Source organism: Cervus canadensis, chromosome 31 (genome assembly GCF_019320065.1).
Source record: "Cervus canadensis isolate Bull #8, Minnesota chromosome 31, ASM1932006v1, whole genome shotgun sequence".
Classification (NCBI taxonomy): domain Eukaryota; kingdom Metazoa; phylum Chordata; class Mammalia; order Artiodactyla; family Cervidae; genus Cervus; species Cervus canadensis.
In genome coordinates this window covers 5,404,720-5,426,576 of record NC_057416.1, presented here as the reverse complement: position 1 = coordinate 5,426,576, position 21,857 = coordinate 5,404,720, and the positions used below count along the sequence as shown (strand labels likewise).

The window sequence follows — 21,857 nt, the reverse complement described above, 5'->3', positions numbered from 1 at the left end:
GATGGCTAGAAGCCTGGGTTATTATTATATCTTAGTGAGGCCAGATACTGAACACCTACTTCAAATACTGAACCACCCTACTTCTAAACATATGAAACACTACACCTTCCTAAATTCCAGTTTCCAATTTAGGGAGTTGTTACAGACAATCTTAAGCAAATAACACAGAATCTTATTAATTAAAAAAACTCCATATATTTGGAGAAGATAGATCATAAACCTAATTTCGAAGAGCAAAACTTCTGGGGTGTAATTTTATTTCTATCATTTGCCAATACCTGTAGGAGAGGTTTTCCATAACACATTGGGAAATCCTTCTCACCCTTCAGAAGAGTAAAATGTCTCATATCATAAACAAGCTTTCACCATCATCATCAGAACCCACACATTTTATTTTTATTTTTTTTTGTAAGTAATCTTATTTTTTTTCATTTCACACATTTTAGAATAATCAAAACAACGCTTTCGTTTTTACCTCAACAACATTTGAGGTTCTGCACTCATCTCTATGACCAAACTCCCTGAATATCTGTGTGAATTCTACAACTAAAATAAACAAACTGAATTACATAACTCACACTTATCTTTTTATCTGCAATCTCCTTCTTTCCTGCAGTCAGTGAATTCATTCTATTTCTCTAGAGTTGTGATGTAAAGTTTAAGGGTTTTCGCAGATTTACTAGGAATGAAGCCTAAATCTTCCTTTGGTAGTTTCTAAACTTCAGAACCATCCATGGAATATCAGTCTGAAATACATCCTTTTTAATATTAAACCCAGTACTTACCCAACATGGGACAGCATTTTATTTTGTTTCTAAGACAAAGTGAGTGTGACGGTGGAATAAAGACAAGAATGGAATACAGTGTCTGAATGACCATTCTCAGCACTAGCCCAGATCTTACTTTCAACAGATGCATTTACTTATTCAACAGCCATTTCTTTCTGCTCACGATCCATTCATCTGTGAACAACTTACTGAGAGCCTACCAAGCTGGGTCCTGGAAATCCAAACCCAGACCTAGAAGGATTTACCATCTTGCGGGAGGCATGAGGGGAAACCACAAACGCTGGTTTCTCCAAAGCAGTGCTGGGCACACTTACAAAAGGAAGCAAACTAGCTCCGGCCAGGAGAACCAAGACAGGGGCCACAGAGGGGCTGACACTGAACCTGAGTAAACGTTCATGAGGCAGAGGCAGAGGCAGGGTGAGAGAGGAGAAGGTGTTTCAGCACTGGCAGAATACCGCGTGTCAGGACAGCAGCGAAGCAGGTGCTTCTTTTTGGAGGTAGTAGAGGGAGCTTTGGAAGAGGCGGTAAGAAAATAGGGTCGGTGGCTCCACACGGTAGCGGAGGTTTGCTAGCACACCCTGTTTCTAGCCCTGTGTGCCAAGGACATCAGTGCAAGCACAACTGTTGGGGAGCAGAGTCAGAAGACACGCCAGGAAAGACGGAACAAACAGCCCAAGGCGTGGGGCTCACATTGATATAATGGGAAAGGAGTGAAAAAACAGAGAAAATCTGCCTCCGTTAGAGAGAAAGCAATGAGTTGAGTTCTCAGGGACCCTAATCTTCAAACAGATCTCTGTGTACATGGACATTTTGTCATTGAATTCTTTTTCTTTCCCCCTGATTTTTACTGCATAACCAACAATTTAAAAAAAAAAAAGACTTATCTTAATATATTAATTCAATGAAAGAAGGTATTAGAAAATTTATAACTCTACACTGAAATCATGCTTGTATACTGTTCTTTATGGGTGGTTAAAATAACCCACTGCAGTAACATACTGCCTTACTTTTATCGGTCAATGTATGTTATCGTTTACAGAGACACATTAGCTCCCTACAAAGTCATATGATTAGCCTGGGAAATAACTGTGGAAAGTCTCAAAATCAGGTTCGTTTCCGACATGAAGCATGTGGAAGAGCAGTACAGTGAGAAACAAGCACTGCAATGAGAGAATCCGGGGAACCAGCCTTAAAAATGGCTTTGGAATTTGAGTTCAAATGTAATCCACATTAAAATGTCAACTGACTTAAACAATCTCTGGGAGAAAATTTACGTTCTCTGAATCTATCCCTTTCTAAATATTTTGAAAATAAAACCATCAGGCATCTACAGTAGCATTTTGGTGAGTGAATTAATAAATTTAATCTATGCAGGTGTCCAAGGAATGAGTATTGTACAGAGATAGCAGAAAACATTAATTTGATTGTAATGAAATCATCAAATCAGAGTGTACTTTTTTTTTTAAGAGTGTAAATTTTTTGCTTTAGTGTTTTCATTAGCTAGATTTTTCTTTACCTTAGTAGAGTATTCAAAAGAAGGAAAACCTACTCTGTAAGATGGCAGTTAAGGCTGCAAGCTTAGTTAAAAATAAAAGGGTAGGGACTTCCCTGGTTGTCCAGTGGCTAAGACTCCAAGCTCCCTGGGTTTGATCCTTGGTTAGGTAACTAGATCCCACATGTCACAACTAAGAGTTAGCATGCTGCAACTAAAGATTCTGCTTGCCGCAAGGAAAACTGTAGATCATACGTGCAGCAACTAAGACCCAGAGCAAATAAATAAATAAAAATATTAAATAAATAAAGTCAGTACTAAATAAACAAATAAAAGGTTAACTGGGCATATATTTCTCATAATATACATGAAAGAATGAAAATAATCAAGAAGCTATCTAAAGCAAGAATGGGGCTGCATGAATACAGAGGACCAAATCCCATGAACACAGCCCTTAAAATGAGGGCTGAGTTATTTCAGCATCCACTGCAAATGAACATATTTCTAACATTTTAAAAATTATTATTCATAAAACTTGAACCCTGTTGATGAATTTAAATAGGACCCATTTTCTTGCTCTATTATTAGATTAATAGTTAATGATGAGAGATTCCCATAATGTAGGACTGACTTTGCAATTAATTCCATACCAGGCAAAAACCACGCTCATTTTATAGCATCATTTGAACAGGGTGAGGAGTGTAACTAGAGTGAACCCAAGCCAAACAATGGCTCTGAGATTAAATGCAAGTCAAAAAGAGCATCAGACACAAGGAAGAAAATGAAGCCTACTACGATTAAACAGAGCAAAGTGAGCATAACTTATTTCCACCATATCATAAGCCTCAACTAAAACAATGGAACTAAGAGGAATGGGGAAAAAGGCAGATTAAAACATGATGATGCTTTGAAGTTGCGAAGCAGGTGGATAAGTGGTAACTGACCTGGAAGAGCAAAGAAAGCTCAAGCTTAAATGTCCAGAAAGGGAGTCAGCATTAAATTCCTTCCACAGATTACCAGGAAGGCAGGGAAAGTGGTACTAGCAACCTGTGAAAATGCAATGCAGAACAGAACGAGAAAGAGAAATCTCCTACCTCCTGCCCACCCTCTTCTGGACTAAGACAAAAAGCAGACAGACTTCTGGGAGCAGTGGTGAGAAGTAGGGACAACTTCTACAGCAGAGCCCTCACCCCAAAACATGAGCACAGAACCATGATTTGTCTGGGAAACAAATCAGCTCAGAGAAAAAAAGATACATAGATAATGGCACGTGGACTTCCCTCTGTCAAACACCTCCACCTTATCAGAAGATTTACACACTCAGGCAAACAGGATTTCAATCAGGTTTTCAGTTCTCATTATTAAACATGACTTTCTCCTCATTGGAGAAAAGCCTCTAGTATGAAAACAGAGAACAGAACAAACCAAAGGGAATTCCTTGGATGACAGTGATGGGAAGTCCCAGGACACCAGCTTCTCGGGAGACCAAGGGGAGAACCCGTCTCAAGGGGAGCAGAAGAACAAAGGGATTCAGGGGTGGGAACCCCAGGAAAAACAGATGGGACTGGAAGATTATCTGGTGTGCAGACAATTGTGGAGAAAAAACTAAAATGCTTTTAGAAATTTTTGCAGTGAGTTAGTGGTAGGCACATAGAAAAAAAAAACACCAAAAAACTAAGTAATGAAAATGACTGTCAGTGACTAGCTTAATGACTGTCAATGATTAGCTTCAGAAAAACAAAGATTACCAGAAACAAAATAGAATCACGGTACATAGTATGGCTCAGCTTAAACAGCATTCACATAGCCATCTGTGTGTATGTAGATGTGAATGAGTGTGTATTTATACACATATATGACGTGGTAAACAAAAATCAGACCATACTGGGTAGATGGGGAGGGGACGTGTATGTCATAGCGAACACTGTACAGTCATATTTTAATCTTCCATAGAGGACGGCTATAGATGATGTCTATGAGGAAAAAAAACCAAACCCAGGAAAAGCATTTTATTTAGAAATATGTAAATAAAATATCAGAAGGATATTTTAGGAGAGAATTTGGGCCAGGAGACAACATGGAAGGAGTGCAATTTCTATTAGAGGCCTCATAAATTACATTTGATCTTGAAAACATTTTATTTGGGGTAATTTTACCCTTACGAAAGAACTGCCAAAACAGTACAAAGAGTTCTTTGCCAGTCACCTAGATTCCTGTATAGCCCGTGGGGTTGCAAAGAGTCAGACACAACTGAGCGACTTTCCTTTCACTAGATGCCTCTAACGTGTAAGTCTCCAACTTAGCTCTTCTCTTACAAAAGTGTGCTGCACCTAGAACCAGCTCGTCAGTGTCTTTAAAAACATCTTGATGGACTTGTAATTGGAACTGAGTTGATTCTATAGTTTAAAATAAGGAGAAATGATGAGTTAAAAAATAATTGAGCTCCCCAATTCAAAAACATAGTATCTATTACCTTTTATTTAGGTCTTTTAAAATTTTTTTCCTAAGTGTTTTGTACTTTTCAGTATACAGATCCTGCAAATATTCTGTGAGACTTAGTTAAATATTTCAACTTCTGGGGTTGCTAATATAAATGGCATTTAAAAAAAATTGGAATTCCAGGTGTTCGTAGCTAGTAAACAGAAATACAACCAAATTTTGTATACTGACTTTGTAACCTGTAATCTTTCTTAACTTACTAGCTGTAGGATTTTTTCTGTAGACATGTTCATATTTTCTATGTAAACAATCATGTCTTATGTAAATGCTGCTGCTGCTAAGTCGCTGCAGTCATGTCCGACTCTGCGACCCCATAGACGGCAGTCCTCCAGGCTCCTCTGTCCCTGGGATTCTCCAGGCAAGAACACTGGAGTGGGTTGTCATTTCCTTCTCCAGTGCACGCATATTAAGTCGCTTCAGTTGTGTCCAACTCTGTGCTACCCTACGGACAGCAGCCCACCAGGCTCCTCTGTCCATGGGATTCTCTAGGCAAGAATATTGGAGTGGATTGCCATCTCCTTCTCCAGTCTTATGTACATACACAGTTTTATTTCTTTCTTTCTCAATCTGTGTGCATACTTTTTCTTCCCTTATTGCACTGGTTAGAACCTTCAATACAATGCAGAAGAGGAGCAGTGAGAGCATTAAAGTTGCCTGGACAACTTTGTGAGGCAGTTTAATTTGGTTTATTATGATAGCATAAACTCAAATTGTTCGTGAATATAAATTAATTGTCTATGGAAAGCACAAGGTTTTTTTAAAGTAAAAAAACTGTCTATTCTTATTTGGTACTGGTGCTGGCTAGTTATCACAGCTTTTATTAGGTTCTTCAATTTTCTATTCCCCATAAAATAATTAGAACATTCTGAAGGATCAAAAGAACTAAATGCCACTTTCTGGATCAGAACCAAATAAACTAATTTTCTTAAACATTCACTTTGTTGTTTAATCACTAAGTCATGTCTGAGTCTTGCGACCCCAGAAGCTGTATCCTGCTAGGCTCCTCTGTCCATGGGATTTCCCAGGCAAGAAAACTTGCGTGGGCTGTCATATCCTTCTCCGGGGGATTCTCCTGAGCCAGGGATTGAAACTGCATCTCCTGCATTGCCCCTTCATGGATCACAGCCTTGTTGTGATGAAAAAGGCTTGCATAACTCAGTGAAGCTATGAGTCATGCTCTACAGGGCCACTCGAGACAGAAGGGTCATAGTGGAGAGTTCTGACGAAACGTGATGCACTGGAAGAGGGAATGGCAAACCACTCCAGTATACTTGCCATGAGAACCCCACGAGCTGTATAAAAAGGCAAAAACACATGACACAAAGATGAGTCCTCCAATTCAGAAGATGTCCAATGTGCTACTGGGGAAGAGCAGAGAACAACTACTCATAGCTCCAGAAAGAATGAAGTGGCTGGGCCAAAGCAGAAACGACATTCAGTTGTAAAATCTGATCCTGTAAAGAACAGTATTGCACAGGATCCTGGAATGTTAGGTCCATGAATCAAGGTAAACTGGACATGGTCAAGCAGGAGATGGCAAGAGTAATATCAACATCTTAGGAATCAGTGAACTAAAATGGACAGAAATGGGCAAATTTAATTCAGATGACCATTATATCTACTACTGTAGGCAAAAATCCCTTACAAAAAATGGAGTATCCCTCATAATCAACAAAAAAGTCCAAAATGCAGTACTTGGGTGCAACCTCAAAAATGACAAGAATGACCCTGGTTCTTTTCCAAGGCAAAACATCAAACATCACAGGAATTCAAGTCTATGCTCCAACCACCGATGCCGAAGAAGCGGAAGCTGATCAGTTCTATGAAGACCTAGTGTGAAGACAAGTGGGCCTTAGGAAGCACAGCAGACAGTAAAGCTAATGGAGGTGATGGAATTCCAGCAGAGTTATTTAAAATCCCAAAAGATAATGCTATCAAAGTGCTCCTCAGGTGGCGCAGTGGTAAGGAACACACCCACCAATGCAGAAGACACAAGAGACACAGGTTTGATTTCTGGGTCTGGAAGATCCCCTAGAGTAGGAAATGGCAACCCATTCCAGTATTCTTGCCTGGAAAATTCCACGGACAGAGGAGTCTGGTGGTTCCTGGGATTGAAAAGAGTCAGACACGACTGAGCACATGCACACACACATCAAAGTGCTGTACTCAAATATGTCAGCAAATCTGTAAAACCCAGCAGTGGCCAAAGGACTGGAAAAGGTCAATTCTCACCCTAATTCCCAAGAAGGGCAGTACTAAAGAATGTGCTAACCACTGGAGAGTCACACTCATCTCTCATGCTAGAAAGGTTACGCTCAAAATCCTGCATGCTAGGCTTCAGCATATGTGGACTGAGAACTTAAAGATGTTCAAGCTGGGTTTAGAAAAGGCAGAAGAACCAGAGATCAAATTGCCAGCATTCACTGCATCAGAGAGAAAGCAAGAGAATTCCAGAAAAACATCTACTTCTGTTTCAATGACTATGCTCAAGTCTTTGATTCTGTGGATCATGACAAACTGTGGAAAACTCTTAAAGAGAATACCAGACCTACTTACCTGTCTCCTGAGAAACTTTTATGCAGGTAAGGAAGCAACAGTTAGAACCTTCTATGGAACAACTAACTGGTTCAGGATTGAGAAAGGAGTACAACTAGGCTGTTTACTGTCACCTGTTTATTTAACTTACACACAGAGCACATCATGTGAAATGCCGGGCTGGATGAATTACAAGCTGGAATCAAGACTGCTGAGAGAATTATCAACAACCTCAGACATGCGGATGATGCTACCCTAATGGTAGAAAGTGAAGAAGAACTAAAGAAACTCTTGATGTGGGTGAAAGAGGAGAGTGAAAAAACTGGCTTAAAACTCAGTATTAAAAAAGGTAAGATCATGGCATCCGGTCTCATCGCTTCATGGCAAACAGAGGGGGAAAAAGTGGAAGCAGTGACAGATTTCCTCTTCTTGGGCTCTAAAATCATCACAGATGGTGACTGCAGCCATGAAATCAGAAGACGGCTGGTTCTTGGCAGGAAAGCTATGACAGACCTAGACAGTGTGTTAAAAACAAAGACATCACTTTGCTGACAAAGGTCCATAGAGTCAAGGCTAAGTTCTTTCTAGTAGTCAAGTATGGATGTGAGAACTGGACCATAAAGAAGGCAGAGTACCGAAGAACTGATGCTTTCAAACTGTGGTGTTGGAGAAGTTTCTTCAAAGTCCCCTGGACAACAAGGAGATCAAACCAGTCAACCTTAAAGGAAATCAACTGTGAACGCTGATCGGAAGGACTGATGCTGAAGCTCCCATACTTTCACTGCCTGATGCGAACAGCTGACTCATTGGAAAAGACCCTGATGCTGGGAAAGACTGAAGGCAGAAGAGGGCATTAGAGGATGAGATGGTTGGATGGCATCACCAATTCAATGAACATGAACTTGGGCCAACTCTGGGAGATGGTGAGGGACAGGGAAGCCTGTTGTGATGCAGTCCATGGGGTCTTGAAGAGTCGGACATGATTTGGTGACTGAACAACTCCTGCGTTGGCAGGCAGATTCTTTACCACTGAGACAGCAGGGTAACATTCACTTTAATTTCTTAATAGTTTAACTGTCTAAAAAAGTTTCTTCAGTAGTCTTAAATATTAATTTATTCAGAGTATTTAACAAGCAAAGACACTAAACAAGTTATCCTTACTTAATATTTTGCATCTCAAAAAAAAAAAAAACAGGGAAAACAACAGTTATTTCCATGTATAAGAGATTTGAGAAGGTCAGGGTGAAAGAAAAGCAAATTGTGAGAGGGATTTTAGGTTCCACATGAAAAACTGAATGATTCCAGATGATTCACTGCTGGTGTTAATAACCACAACTACAATAGGAAGCTGATTTAACTTACTTGAGAGCATTACTAATTGGGTTGAAACCATTTATTAACATTCACAATGTCTTAGTGTAATTGTAATATTGTTTATTCCCAGTTTCTAAATAGCCAGGCTAATCAATCATTGTTTTTGGACTTGTCTCCAGACCATACCACCTACCATACACAACTGTTAAATTCAACTGCATTTTGGGACTAAGAACACAGTGTGAACATAGCAGCTAAGGGGAAAAAAAGGGGGGTGTCTTCTCTGTGGGAAAAGTCAACAATACTCTTTGAATACAAAGAACTTCATATTGTATAAAATGTCAATTAAGTAATTAAAATTCAAATCTGATGGTTTATAAACTTGTGCCACAGATTTTATCCAAGGGAATCTAGTTGATTCCAAACAGGTTGAAAGTATATGTATTTTCTCCTTTAATTATTGAAAAGAAATGATACTTTCTGCCCAGTAATCATGTACTGATGTGAGAGTTGGACCATAAAGAGGGTTGAATGCCAAAGAATTGATGCCTTCAAACTGTGGTGCTGGAGAAGACTCTTGAGAGTCTCTTGGACTGCAAGGAGATCCAACCAGTCCCTCCTAAAGGAAATCAGTCCTGAATTGGAAGGACTGATGCTGAAGCTCCAACACTTTGGCCACCTGATGCCAAGAGCCGACTCATTGGAAAATACCTTGATGCTGGGAAGACACTGAAGGCAGGAGAAGGGGACAACAGAGGATGAGATGGTTGGATGGCATCATTGACTCGATGGACATGAAATGAGCAAACTCTGGGAGATAGTGTGAAGGATAGGGAAGACTGGCGTGCTGCAGTCCATGGGGTCGCAAAGAGTTGGACATGACTGAGCAATTGGAAAACAACAACAACAATCCTTCCCCCATATCAACTGGGGTTAAAAAAAAACACAACCCTTTGTTGTGAGAGTCTGTGGAGACATAGAAACATATATTCAGCATTTGCAAATTTCTTCTTTCCTATCCAAGAACAACAAAACTTGTCACTGCTAATTTTTAAAATTTTAAGCTAATAACAGAACTATAAAAATAAAATTACATTTTCCTCATCAGATTTCATATATTCTTTGCCTCAGTTATAAGAGCAATTGATTTTCCTCAAACAATAAAACCTTAAGAGAATTTGCTACTGGGTCTATTGCTTTGATTTTTTTCTAGAAAGAATAATGATATTTATGCTTTTTTTCCACAAAGAGACAGTATCATGTACTGTTTAACACAGAACTCAGGCAAGTGGGTTAAACCAATGCCCATCTCTTTATAGGTTTGTGGCAAGAGGCAAGTTAGTTAACCTTTTTATCACATGAAAATATTATACATTATTATAGATTACAAAAATATCCATGTAGTTAATCAAAGTGCTGTGGCAATAAAGTTGTTTCTAGATTAAGCTTCAGGATAAAAAACTGTGGCTAACAACAGTGTAACTTGTAATAACCATATAATAGGATGCTTAAGTCCTGAACACGTTAGTGCCAGAAGACAGAGGAGGTCTGCTCTCCCGAAAAGACCAACCCGAAGTGGCTAAGTTTCAAGGCAACGATGTTTGCTCCAAAGTACTTCCAACACATCTCAGAACACCAAGGAATGTTTTCTATAATGCCATCAAGTCACTTAAAAAAAAAACAAGCCTGTCTAGTAGTCTGCCTTGATGAGGCAATTTTCCATGGGATTTTAAAATTGAGGTGAAATTCACATAATACACAAGTAACCATTTTAAAGTGTCCAGCCCAGTGGCATTTAGTTTATTGTTGGGCAATCACCACCTCTTTCTGGTTTTGAAACTTCTGGGTCAGCCCAGGAATACACCCTGTACCCATTAAGTGATCACTCCTCATCCTCTTCTCTCTTCCAGCCTGGTTAACTGCTAATCAGCCTTCTGTCCAAAGACCTTCCTCTTTCAGGTCCGTCATATGAAAGGAATCTTACAATATGTGACCTTCTGGCTTCTTTCATTTGGCTTCGAGGTTTCAAGATTTGAAGGGAGACTAGCAACAGGTGTAAAAAAAAAAAAAACCTTGTTTAATAACAGTAAATCAGTACTGACTGAGTGTTAGCGGGACACGTCCTGCCTTACTCATCACAGAGCTGGGGAATGACAAGGCTGAGAACAAAATTCACCCTTACCCATTAATCTTTTCAAAACACAAAGAGGTGGTGTGCAGTCACAGAATGAATATATCAAAGTTTAAGGAAGCAAAAAATCAAAATATCCTCTAGGCTACCTCTGGAAGTAGATGCCAGGAAGTCCATGGCCTATGGATGGAGGGAAAGCTGAATTCACACCCCAAATTCACCATGTGCAAGCACTGGGACTGTGAGCCATCTATTAGAACTGCTCGAGTCTCAGCTTCCACTTTGAAACATTGAGGCTATCAACAGTATAACTTTTAACAACCATGCTGGGAAAGATTGAAGGCAAGAGGAGAAGGGGACAACAGACGCTGAGATGGTTGGATGGCATCACCGACTCAATGGACATGAGTGTGAGCAGGCTCCAGGAGATGGTAAAGGACAGGGAAGCCTGGTGTGCTGCAGTCCTTGGGGTCATAAAGCGTCGAACGTGACTTTGAACCACAACAACACCGACAAGCTGAGCATGTGTAAAGCACACAAGGCAGCCCCACACCCTTTCCTTTCCTGCGTGACTAACATCGTACCCATTCTCACACGTGCTCACTGGGCACCAGCTCTTCCCTATGTGCTCCTGAGACCAGCAGCCAAAACATCACCTGGGAGCAGATGAAGAACCCAAGACCCAGACCCACTGAGTCAGAATCTGCATTTTAATAAGATCCTCAAGTGATTCACAGATTATTAAGGTTTAAAAAGCACTGCTTCAGCTGTCTCAAAAAAGGGGGTGGGGGCATGGCAGGAAACCCAAAACGTAACACAAGCTATGTAACCAAAACAAAGAAACAAGCAATACAGTGCTAAGTGGCTAAGAATTCTTCTCCCTTCTTTAAGAGATACTAACTTAACAGAGACTAAATGCCAGATGGGAAGAGGAAAAAAGAAGCTACATGTTGATGTGTACTTGAACGTTCTTACAAAAATGTTTGGCTGCATCACACGCAGGCGTTGAAGTTAGATTTATTCTGCTTATATTTTATCCAATCTTTTCCAGGCTGTGAAAATGAAAATGGGTTATTCTTGGATTTCAGAGCTTAACTGCTCACAATGAGCCATTTTTTACATACTGCTCAGTAGAGAGCATGGTGACCCGGCATTTCACCAGGGTACTTAAATGTGAAGTCCAAACATCTTTATAAATAACACAAGCTCTACTTTTCTTATCAAAACGAAAACAAAGAAATAAATATAACACATTCCAATGTAACTAAAATAAATAGCAGAAACATCACTGTATGAAAACAAAGTAGAAATTATTATTACCATCACTGACAATAAACCAAATATTATGGCTACTAAGGGCAATCACTGTTGTTTGTTCTTTCTGTGAATTTGAGTTATAAAGATAGTTTTCCTTAAATGAGCATCAGGTCATCTTATTTTCATGAATTTTAACAAGAAACACATGAACTACATGGGCACTTCTGTAATGTATAATGATGTACAATATTTTGAAATGACATTTTTAGCTCAGAGGCTAGAAGAAATTCCAAGACTTTTAAAAGAAGTAACAGTATGTTTAGTCACCCATCTGCTCACTCATTCATTCTGCTACAAAGTGCTGCGCCTCATGCCCCAGCCCGAGTCCTGGGCCACGTAAGACAAGACAGGCACAGCCTCCATCGTCGAGCGCTTGTGATCACTAAACAACCACACACGCGCTGCTGTCATACCTGCAACAGCCCTTGTTGGTCCTAGACCCGTGTGCCAAGCCGGGTATAGCCAAAACTCTCTCATGAGTTTTACTACCAAAAATACTGCTCACAGTTTAACAATGAAATGTTTTATTTCAAGAAAGCAACCATGGATTGAAGGCAAAAGGAGAGGAGGGTGGCAGAGGATGAGATGGTTGGATAACATCACCGACTCAATGGACATGAACTTGGGTGAACTCTAGGAGAAAGTGAGGGACAGGGAGGCCTGGTATGCTGCACTCCATGGGGTTGCAAAGAGTCAGACACGACTTAGTGACTGAACAACAACAAAAGGAAAAAAGTCCTGTGCATAAATGAACACTTATGTATTAGTCTCTCTTGTTTTGTCATCACCCAGTGAAACCAAATGAGCAACACACGGTTGCTCCTTGGAAGAAACACTATGACAAACCCAGATGGCACGTAAAAGAAGCAGAGTCATCACTTTGCCAACAAACCTCCCTATAATCAAAGCTATGGTTTTTCCAGTAGTCATGTATGGATGTGAGAGCTGGACCATAAAGAAGAATCGATGCTTTTGAACTGGAAAAGACCCTGATGCTGGGAAAGACTGAGGGCAGGAGGAGAAGGGGACAACAGAGGATGAGATGGTTGGATGGCATCATCTACTCAATGGACATGAGTTTGAGTAAACTCCGGGAGTTGGTGATGGACAGGGGAGCCTGGCGTGCTGCAGTCCAGGGGTCACGAAGAGTCAGATACAACTGAGCGACTGAACAACAACAATGAAACCAAAATAAAGTAGCTATAGGAAACACAGTCAGTGGAGGTGTGCTTCTCCGAGGCTGTGTGATCGGCACGGAGCAGGCAGCCGGCGAGGAAGGCGGGAAGGACCTTGTGAAGGACAGAAGCACCTCCTCCTGCCCCACTTCACGAGAGCCCATGACTGCGTTTATGTGTCTCAGGTCTGTGGACTCCCTGAGAACCACCAGTGCTTGATAGATTATCAGGTTATGCAAACTCTAATATTCAAGCACGGCATATCTGTTCTTGCAAAAGAATACAGACCAATTCAAAAGAACTGAGGAGGAGATCTATCATGAATCTAAGGCAAGCTGCTAGTTCAGCTGCAAAATCACTTTTACGTATGTCTTATTCTCTGGTAAAGAAGAGCCGAGAAGGTTGTCTGTAGGGAACCTTCCAGGGCAATGAATTTTAGGAGAAACTCATTGTGTGGATCACACATAGTAAGCATCAGGTAGCAAAATGTTGTCAATTTTGTTTTGAAAGTCATACAACGGTTTTAGTCGTTCTTACATCAGCTCTCTTCAAAATGCCACTATACCCACTGAAGCCCAGTTCACAGAGGAGACTCATGCAGAGATGAAGAGAGGTTAAGTCTCATGCTCTGCCCGGGTCTACATCCGAGAGATGGTGAGGGACACGGAAGCCCGGTGTGCTGCAGTCCATGGGGTCTCAAAGAGTCCAACATAGTGACTGAACAGTAAGGACGCTCTGTGGCAATCTATGGTGACTCAGCTTAGAGCTCAGAAACCTTACGGCATGGCAGTTCACAGAGTTCTCAAGGTCACTGACAGACCTCGTGACGATGGAGGGCTGAACCTCATTTTCGAAAAGTCCCAGAGAATGAAATCACGGCTGCATTTTCTGATGAAAACCTGAAGGTGAGACTTCTGTGCTGCTGCTGAAGGAGAGCACTGCTTCCTTGGGACACCAGAGACACAGAGGAGTCTAGGGATTCAATGGAAAGTCGCCAAGGTTAAATAACGAAGATGTAACTTTGGGTGTAACTGAAGCTTTTTCTGAAACTGAGCTTTGAATTTGAGATTCAGTTCTACAGGAACTAAGTGGAGATCCTAGAATTCTCAAGCATAAAGCAAGCAAGAGATAATTTGAGGTTCGGGAAAGTTAAGAGCTGGCATTTCTGCTTGGTTGCCCCAAGTTAAGCAAAATAAAATAGAAACAGTGAGAGCCCTGAAGGCCATGTTTTGAAACGGATGGACACTAAACAGGATGGGGTCACTGGATCTTTCTCACGTGTAGCCTTATGCATTTACACTGCTTGCCGAATACAGAGACCTCTGCTTTAACATACAGAACCTTAATCTGGTATCCCCCTCCCCCCTTCATACTTTGGCCACAAGATATGAAGAACTGACTCATTGCAAAAGACCCTGATGCTGAGAAAGACTGAAGGCAGGAGGAGACAGGGGCAACAGAGGATGAGATGGTTGGATGGCATCACGGAATCAATGGACGCGAGTTTGAGGAAACTTTGGGAGGTGGTGAAGGACAGGGAAGCATGGCGTGCTGCAGTCCATGGGGTCGCAAAGAGGTGGACACAGCTTAGCGACTGAACAACAAAAAGCAGACAGGTCCCCTTTTCACATCTGTCCACAGTGGTGAGGCTGCGGAGTGAGGCAAGCCCGCTCCTCCAGGGTGGGATGGACACAGCCGGCAGGCTGAGAGGGTACCGGAGTCCTGCAGGCCGCCACTTCCCGGGGCCCCAGAGGAGGGGCCGGGCACTCTGCAGGAACCAGAGGGAAAGGAGCAGGGAGGCAGGCTCCGCGTCTGTCCTCACACAGAATCTATTATTTTAACAACAAAAAATGTCAGAGTGGGTGTGCTCTAAGATGACTGCTTCTACCTAGCGCCTTAGGGTAGTATCTTTATCAAGACTGTTTCAAAGATTAAATCCTGATATCCAAGTCAGAAGGGCTACTTTTCCTAGTGTCTCCACCACTAAACACAACAATGGTTACTATCTCACAAGGTCCAGGAGACAGAGGCTGTGAAAACGATTTTTAAAATGTAAATACTTCATCAAAATATAATCTCTGGCAGAGTCAAAATGACTTTGGAATCAAACCAAGGAAGATGTGAAGACCCGAGTTGGAGCTGTCACATCGTCAGCGCCTTGAGGCCAATAAACGTTTGCTAGAGAAGGCAGGACAACAGCTCAGAAACCCTGGCCACAGGCACACTGCACAAAGTACATTCTGTCTAAAAACGATTCGGAGTTAATCCGCTCACTTCAGGTTTATAAAGAAGAGAGAGAACAGCTTCAGGATGGATTCCTCCTGAGCAGTCTCGGGAGGGCAGGGATGCACCAGGGAAGAGGCGGGATTCCAGACTGGTTCCAGCACTGGCTGTGATCTCAGGAGGGTGCCTAAGCATCTTCTGAGCGACAGGACAGGCACGGGCTGCAGGGACTACGTCTCATTCTACTTCAGACAGTTGACTCTGCGCTCACCCTAATAACGTGAATCTCTTAGGTGCACCGCTTACTGAGGTCAGTGTGGAAAAGCCCAAACGGAATCACTGTATTTCAAGACAACGGACCCGCCAGGACATCATGTTTGATTTATGAAACACTTGACTATGAAGTGTTTCTCTACTCTTCTGTGAAGAGTTAAACTGCCTTGAATTTTGGCTGCAAGACTGCTTAAGCTTCTAAGCCCTGAATTTGCATTTATAAGAGATTTAGCTTTAAGAGTTCCCATCTAGCCTTATTCAAAAGCAGTCAGAATCAACACCTGAACACAGAGGCTGAGTCACTCCTGTGTGTGTCTCTGAAAGGGGGACAGAGCAGCGTGTACTGGAAGCAGACGGGAGAAGCCGTGGGTCCTCCCCTCCTGGGACAGAGGGCAGGCAGGCAGGGCAGAATTCAGGTAATGCCAGGAAGACTGAGGCAGGCACCTAATAAGTGAGAGACAATTCTTCTGGAGAATTCGAGGAGCCCCACACGTGAACAAAATACAACAAACTAGTCTAAAGGGACACTCTGGTAAAATAGATTTCTTTTTCTTTTGTGTTACTTCCTGTCCCTCTTGAACAGGACATAGGCCTACATTTCTGTTTCTGACAGACAACTCGATCATGACGCAGGAAAAAAGTTACTTGCTTTGATGAAAACAGCGGAGTGAACAGTGGAAGTAGGAACCGCTGTAAACAAGCTCAAGTTGCCAACATGGTTTTCTCTCTCTCTCACACACACACACACACACACACACAAAAGATTAACTAAAAATCCAAACTGAATTGTGTTATAAAATCACCATAATTTTTTGGATATGACTAACCGGGCCGCATACAACCATCTAATTTTAAAGAGCTGTTAGAATTCTCCTTTACAAAAAATTTCCAGAGAATACCACACAAACCCTGAAATAAAAACATTCCCAGTGATGTTTTTCTTGGAGGCGAGTTGATAGCGCTCGCCAAAAGGAATATTTTAAGAATCCCCCAAATTGCATTGGGGACAAGCAGAAAGGAGGCAGACCACAGGGAGAGAGTCGCTCCTTTCACACACAGATATGAGATCCTTCAACTAAGCGTGTGGATTCTTTAACACTGACCCCAACAGAAGCCGCCACCTGCGAAGCTCCTGTCCAGAGTCACAAACAAGTCGCAGTCGACCGTTGGGTTGTGCGTTGAGCTTTAGAAACTACCCCGTGCGGCTCTGTAAACAGCAGGGGCGACTTCTATCTCTCAGAACAGCTTATCACATTTGTTTGATTGAATTTTTTTTAGAAAATCAGAGGAGGAGGCCATTCAAGAAGCAGGGAGCATGTCTGTCTTATTTAAGATGGAGTTGGACAGGGAAAGGGGTTCAGTTCAGGTCTATGGTGTTTTCAAGGCCTTGATCTGTAAGCATCAATGAACATGGCACACCCTGCCCCCTCCTCCCCCCACTAGAGGAAACCTTTGAGTCATCACAATTACATGACCAGGCATTTTTCTTTAAGCCACAGTGTATCCTGTGCTTTTCGCTTTCCCAGGGGTTGGTGTTTTCCACGAGTAGGGAGGGTTTGAGCATCATTGGGAAGCTGTTTGCATAGACACGAATTCCAAAACTATCTTTAGAACCTGAGAGCAACCGCTTGGAGGAACAGTACCCTGAAGGTTCTGGAGAAGATTAAAATACTGAAGATCAGTACCACAGTGCCTTCAGGGGAAGTGGGCTTTCAAGCACACTGAAATCCTCTGGTTGGCCTCTGGATCAGGAAAGATGCTAGTCTTGGGTCCCTGCAAGGATGGACGTAGACGCCCCCCGGCCCCGCCCCATCCACCTAGACCATCCCTATTTCCGGCCTCCCTCAGGGAATCCTCCAGACCCCCAGGGTCTCTCCTGCGAGCGCCAAGAGTGCTGACCAGCCTTTGTGGATGGTGCCCAGGACCAGCCGTGGGCCGGATGGGTCCTCAACCAAGTACTCACTTGTCCAGAGCAAGTGCCTGTGGTCAATTCTAGGGTTAATGTACTCTTTCCCTATATGAGGCTATGGGGACAGGATGTAGCAGTTGATTTATACAGTTCTTGCGGGGGGATTACTAAGTTATTTCTGTTGTCAAGGCTAACGTGTTAAATCCCTACTTTTTGTCAGCTGCCTCGAGGAGCAATGCATATCTTTAACTCTTAGCTTTCAAGTGATCCAATGAACGACATCCTGTCACTGAGTGTGTCTTACAAAGGAGGAGCCGCAGCTCAGGGAGATGGGACGTCTTCCCTAAGGCTGCCCAGCGGGAAAGGTTCCCGGTACCCGGGTGGCTCAGCAGCCTCTGTCTCATTTTCCCTTGTTGTTCATCACTAAGTCATGTCCGACTCTGTGACCGCATGGATGGCAGCACACCAGGCTTCCCTGTCCTTCACCATCTCCCAGAGCTTGCTCAAACTCATGTCCATTGAGTCAGTGATGCCATCCAACCATCTCATCCTCTGTCGTCCCCTTTCCCCCTGCCCTCAATCTTTCCCGGCATCAGGGTTTTTTCCAGTGAATCAGTTCTTCGCATCAGGTGGCCAAAGTATTGGAGTTTCAGCTTCAGTGTCAGAACTTCCAATGAATATTCAGGACTGATCTCCTTTAGGACTGACTGGTTGGATCTCCCTGCAGTCCAAGGGACTCTCAAGTCTTCTCCAACACCACAGTTCAAAAGCATCAATTTTTTGATGCTCAGCCTTCTTTAGGGTCCAGCTCTCACATCTGTACATGGAAAACTACAGCTTTCACTAGACAAATCTTTGTCAGCAAAATGATGTCTCTGTTTTTTAATATGCTGCCTAGGTTCGTCATAGCTTTTCTTCCAAGGAGCATGCATCTTTTAATTTCACGGCTGCAGTCACCATCCTCAGTGATTTTGGAGCCGAGAAAAATAAAAGCCGGTCTCTGTTTCCATTGTTTCCCCATCTCTTTGGCATGAAGCGATGGGACCGGATGCCATGATCTTAGGTTTTTGAATGTTGAAATTCAAGCCTCCTTTTTCACTCTCCTCTTTCACTTTCATCAAGAGCTGCTTCTTCTCTTTCTGCAATAAGGGTGGTGTCATCTGCGTATCTGAGGTTGTTGACATTTCTCCTGGCAATCATGACGGCACCTTGTGCTTCATCCAGCCTGGCAATTCACATGATGTACCATTTTCTCTAGCGATGATTAACTTAAACTCTCCAATCTGGGAGCAGCAGGGTAGCTCACCATTTCACTGTCCTGTACTGATTATTCTTTAGGGGAAACTGATGGGACCCTCCACACAGAGCAAGCACATATGGATTTACATGTGTGTACAGACGCACAATGAAATTGCACTTTCCTCTCCCTCTGCTCCATCCTCTCCCTCTGAACAGCTAGCTACCTGTGTATTCCAGTCTTCTTAGTAGAAGGCATTGGATGTATGAGATACTAGACAAATGAAATATATAAATCTGTCAGAAATCCTATCTTCCAGAAGAACCGGTGGCTTAATTAGTGGCTTAATAAGGGCAAAATTCTATTAAATTTTGAAGAAACTGCTTTACCACCATTTGAAATCATTACGTGCGCAGTGCTTAGTCACTTAGTCGTGTCCGACTCTTTGTGACCCAATGGACTGTAGCCCACCAGGCTCGTCTGTCCATGGGATTCTCCAAGCAAGAATCCTGGAGTGGGTTTGCCATGCCCTTCTCCAGGGGTTCTTCCCAACCCAGGGATCGAACCCAGACCTCCCACATTGCAAGCAGATTCTTTACCATCTGAGCCCCAGGGAAGCCCTGAAATCATTACACTGGCAGGTAAAATGTGCTGCTTAAAATGCTAACAGAATGCTGTCTTGCACTGTCTTGCGAGTGTTTAGACCCTGACTGCGGCAGGCTCCCGGCTTCGGCACCAACACAGCCCCGCCCCCATCTTGCCTTTGCGCGAATCTGGGGGTCTACCCCCGACCCTCCCGTGGCTCAGCCTCCCTCCAGGCCAGCGCCGGGGGTGCGCCCTGCGTCAGGAAGAACACGGACAGCCTGGGGATGCTGGAGGCCCAGGTGACCTACACTGCACTGTCTGTGAGCAGCTCCTCTCTAACTTTCTCTCAGTGAGCTCTGTGTCTGACCAGTCTGTCTCCTTGTGTACAATGACCAAACCCCGTTCTGAAGATGAGAAGTCCCACATGAAGGTACAGAGAGGATCCCTTCCAGGGGGTGGGAGGGAGACCTCTGAGGGGGAACCTGGCCCAGGCACCCTCCTCCTGGAGCTCCCTGAAGTCTCGGGCTCCTCAGCGTGCAGACGCATCACACCAAGCTCGGCATCTTCATATGGCCTTCCTCCTTCTGGGTCTTTCTAGGCTTTTGGAAAGCCCGCCCTTATAGAATTCAAATCAATTAAAAGTCATCAGCCAGGGATACAGTAGTGTTATGCAGACCTTACGGAAATAACGCATCGGCATTATCGTGAGAGCAGGCAGAAGAAGGGCCCTGCAGCTATCCGTGGAGGAGTCCCAGGGGTCTGTGACCTGCCGCGGGAGACCGGTGCTTTACCGGTGCGGTGACACTGACCTCGAGATGGGAGGCACTCTGGCTCCGAGAGACCACGAGGGTCCCAGTAAATGAATGATGGAGGCAGGAAGTCAGAGATGTGGCCAGGGAAGCAGAGGCTGGTGACATCAGGGCTGGAAGGGGGCCGCGAGCCACGGGCCATGGGCGGCCTGCAGAAGCCGAAGAGGGCAGGAAGCAGTTCTCCCAGGGCCTCCGGCAGGGACACAGCCCCACAACACCTGGCTGTGAGCCCGGGAAACCTATGCAGACTGCTGACCTCGGAGACTGTGAGAAGACAGGTTGGGGGCGGGGGGGGGGGGGGTTAGCCTCTAAATTTGTAGTAACTTAACACGGCCAAGGGACACTAACAGCACCATGGACCTTGCGGGCAGTGTCTCCAGCCTGTCTTTGCTTTCTAAACTGCTCCAGCCACGCTGTCCCCTGCTCTCCACGCTCACATCTGAGAGTCAGCCTGCGCGTCGTCAGAGCAGTCCGTGAGTGTGAGCAGGAACGCATCAAATCCACAGAGCACTTTAGGGGAGAGGGTCTTTTAACCACAGAGTCTTCCAGTCCTTGCGCACGATATGTCTCTGCTGTTTCCAGTCTTCCAGGCCACAGTCTGCACATTCTTTTCTGTTAGATTTGAACTTAAGTATGTCAGTGCTGGGGCTTCCCCTGCGGCTCAGAGGTAAAGACTCTTCCTGTCAATTGAAGAGCCCTGGGTTCGATCCCAGGATTGGAAAGATGCCCTGGAGGAGAAAATGACAACCTATTCCAGTATCTTTGCCTGGAGAATCCCATGGACAGAGGAGCCTGGCCACAGTCCAGGGAGTCGCTAAGAATCAGACACAACTGAGCAACTAAACACCACCACCATCTTAGTGTCGACCTGGTACTACTGAACCCTTGCTTGCCAACAATTTGCTGAACTAACTTATTAGTCCTGAGAGCTTTCTGGTGGATTTGTTCCAACTGTCCACACAGACTCTCATGTAGTCTAAGAACAGACGTAGATCCCCCTCTTCCCCTCTATAACCTAAACACCTTTTATTTCCTTTTCTTGGCTTATTACTGCTCTTACACTTAGCCCGCTCACTATGTCCGTGGGCCAGGCTCCTCCCTCGGGCAGGAAGGCACAGGCGGGCAGCCCTGTCTGAGCACAGAAGTTTATCAGATAACATGCTTCACTCCCCGCCTTGCTCGTGGACAGCACTTAATCCCACAGAGAGGCCTGATGTTAAATGCACACCCGCCTCCATTTCCTCGTGTGATTGGCGGTGGAACCCTGGCAGGACCTGGGGCCGAAGCGGGGGCACACAGGCAGGGCTCCCGCGCCTGGCAGCGGGGAGGGCGAGCGCCAGCCCTCACACCCGCGCCCTCCGCTGGCTCTGCGGTCCAAGAGGGCAGGCTGGTACAGAGCAGAGCACAGCTGCCTGGCCTCATAAAAGATAATGTCTTCCTCTGAGACATGAGGGAAGGAAAAGGTGACTGATAAACAGAGACACTGTGAATTGGAGAGAAAGCAAACAGGATATTCATTCACAGAAGCTGGAGCTATTAATGACATTGTATACAAAGAAATGTGGACTGG

At 43.8% G+C, this 21,857-nt stretch overlaps 1 protein-coding gene across 11 annotated transcripts in view; it reads right to left on the bottom strand.

Annotated features, from left to right (window-relative positions):
* MCPH1 (microcephalin 1) overlaps positions 1 to 21,857 on the bottom strand; it is a 220,651-nt gene that overhangs the window by 129,752 nt on the left and 69,042 nt on the right. The gene's annotated exons all lie outside the window — the stretch shown is intronic.